The following is a 3,046-nucleotide window of genomic DNA, read 5'->3' as shown; positions in this document are numbered from 1 at the left end:
GATTTTATTCTCTACCACAGTCCGTCTAATTTTGCTGGTATAGAAGTCACTTTGACAGTTCTGTAGTTCCCATGATCACCCTTGGAGGGCTCTTTTGAAAGACCAGTGGATCAGTGGCACGTTTCCTGTGTTGTTTTTTGCTGGCATTGGGATGAGGTTCAGTGAAAAACAACCCACTGGCACTAGCTCTTCAGTAGCTAACCATTTGAATCCTTGGCGGAAACACTGCACAGCTCCAGCAATTAGTTACTGCTTAACTCATCAATTTCCCTTGAAGTCTTTCCTGCTGACAGTTCATTTTAGGACAGTTCCTCATGCTCAGCCCACCTAACTTTTGGTTCTTTAGCAAGGCAAATATTTATTTTAGTTTTTTAGCTATGGAGTTAGCCACCTTGAATGCTTCATGCACCCTTTCATCTTATGTAACTTCACTTACTGTCTTGCAGGACTCCTCTGGCAATGGAATTTTAAAAAGTTTAAATTATTACTTCCACATTCTTGGCAAAATCTTAAAATCTTTTTGGATGGCTCTGTTGTGGTTCTACATTTAATATGACAGAGTTTATGGTATTTCTATGTTCCTCGCTTATATACAACTTCCATTTTTGAAGGATGTCTGCATTTTCTTCCCTCCGACGCCACAGTTGTTAATATTTAGGGATGGCACTACCAGTATCCTTTCTGTTCAGCCAGGTGGTCCACTGCGTGTGATTAAGAGGCAGTAAGACAGAGCATGCATCCTATGAGTTAGTAATTAAGGTTGGAGCTTTCACGGTGCTTATCTTCACATGCTACTTGTCTTTCTTGTAATGCTACGTACATATTTGTTAGATTTGGATTTAGAACCCCTTTCTGAATACAGTAAAAGAAGAAACTTAATTCAAATTTTCTGTGTTGCCCCCCTTTTTGTTTGAAAATTATTCCAAAGTGTGGCAGTGACTTTAAATTGCCAATTGTCAAAAGCTGGAAGGATTTACAAAGGGAGCAATCATCTCTGTTCTTCTATACTGTCTTAGAGCATCTCCTTGAATCCGGTTATGGAGCTAACTTAGCATCACAGTTCTTATTAATGGAGCTAAATAACGTGTTTTCTATAAAGTATTGAAGAAAATCTGAAGAAAGCAGATGTAAACTACAAATATTTGTGTCAGTTCTCCACCCTGCAAAGACAGAGAACTGTTATTAGGATGGCAACGCGATCTAAACAAATGAGTAGGGGTTTCCGTCTCTGACATGTTATTGCCCTGCTGTTAGTTGAAAAATAGTGTTAATGCCTTCACAGGTGTAATGAGACTAAACTAAGGGGTATCTGCATACTACTTTGTGAGGGAGACCTGCATCTGCGTAACAGAAAGAACTGCTATGGACAGACAACTAAAAATTGCTTTCATAAGCGTATTTATTTATTTCTCATTTTCCTGGAAGAGAGGAAGCGGTTTATCTCATTCCTGCTGTAATGAATGGCCTCCTTAGCATCCTCCCTCAGTTCTACTTGATACGTAATTCTGAAAGACCTCTCTCACAGACATAATAAACATGTACTTGAGCATGCTGTGATAATTAAGTTTCTGAATAATATCTTTGTTTTGCAGCAGTACAGGGGAAAGGTTTTCAAACCACGGTGCACAGGCCATTTTCAGGGGCGTCCCAGCGGCAGCTCCCAGCTCTCTGTGTGAGTGCCCGTAGTGCAGACCTTGTAGCACCCCTACGACACAGCGTGCCTGCTGCTGCACAGGGGCTCACCCTGGCTCCTGCCGCACCAGTACAGATGCACTCATCTCAGAATTCGTCAGAATGTGGCTTTCCACAGGCCAGCGTTTTCCGAATCAGATAAAGGCAGAGTGGTATTTGAATGCAGAGGCAAAGAGAGGTGAGTAACAGGGCATGGAAAAGCAGTTAAGAGTCAAAACTGGGTGGTGAGGGTGAACTGGGTGGTGAAGGGATGAGACTGGTGGTAGCAAGGTGACTAGAGCTGCAGGGAACATACGTCAGGCCCTAGCTTGAGGCCAGGAAGAGCACTGATGGGAGAACAGAAGTGGCCCATTTGCCCAGTCCTGCCAAGCTCTGTCCCATTCACAGCAGACAAGAGCATTAACAAACCTAAACATATTTACCACCAAGGTGAAAAAGGCTTAGGACTGATACAAACCAAGGCACCAAGCATCTACAACAGATGCCAAAATCATGTACCAGAACTGGGCTAAGGTTTTGGTGGCAAGTCAATGACAGCAAACACTTGTGAATCCACAGACGGCACGCTAGACAAGTCCGTATCACATCTGATAAAACCATCCAAGATGCTGAAGAGATTGAGAGAGTGTAATATCTTTCCCTAGGAGGCTCAATTCTTTGAGATATTCAGCAACTTCGTGTCTTAAGACCCCGGAAAATAATATTATAATGCTTCATATTGTAGCACCTGTGCACTTTTAAGCTAAACACACTGGAGACGTATAGTCACCCCAGGCCTATACTGCATTATAGGGAGCCACTGGACCAAAGCAGATTGCATTAAATGTTCCTAATCTATTCTGCCTCGTTGCTCTTTCGTAAACAGGTCAGGTCACTAGAGAGCAAGGCATTTAGTCCAAAAAGAGCATTACGAGTCAATATAGAAATTCAAGGTGCTATCAAGGTAAGATTCCTCATCAGCCGCTGCAGTCCCTCAGAAGTGATGAGACCAGAGCTTTTGTTGACAGGGCAGAGCACAGCATTCTCACAAGCATTCGCTCTCTTTTACAACCTCTCCTTGAAAAGTTTTTGGACAGCTAGTAGTAGCATGGTTTAAATCCCAATCTAGGTCAGAGAGAAATTTTCACCCACATTTTGGTTCCATACTTTGTGGTTTCTCTTTTCTTCATCAGGGTGGCAGGAACAACGCTTTATTCATTTTTATCAGGAAAAAAAAAAAGTAGTAACATAGCAGGAAAGGTAATGATTAATCCATTCTGCAAGAAAAAAAAAGAAGAGTTCTGATTGTGAACTTACTGGTATTATCTAACCAGTATAAATAGAAGTGTAGTCAGAGAAGGCACAGGATGGAAAA

This window comes from Chlamydotis macqueenii, chromosome 12, assembly GCF_036417535.1.
Source record: "Chlamydotis macqueenii isolate bChlMac1 chromosome 12, bChlMac1.mat, whole genome shotgun sequence".
In the NCBI taxonomy this organism is placed as follows: Eukaryota; Metazoa; Chordata; class Aves; order Otidiformes; family Otididae; genus Chlamydotis; species Chlamydotis macqueenii.
This window is presented reverse-complemented; position numbering follows the sequence as displayed.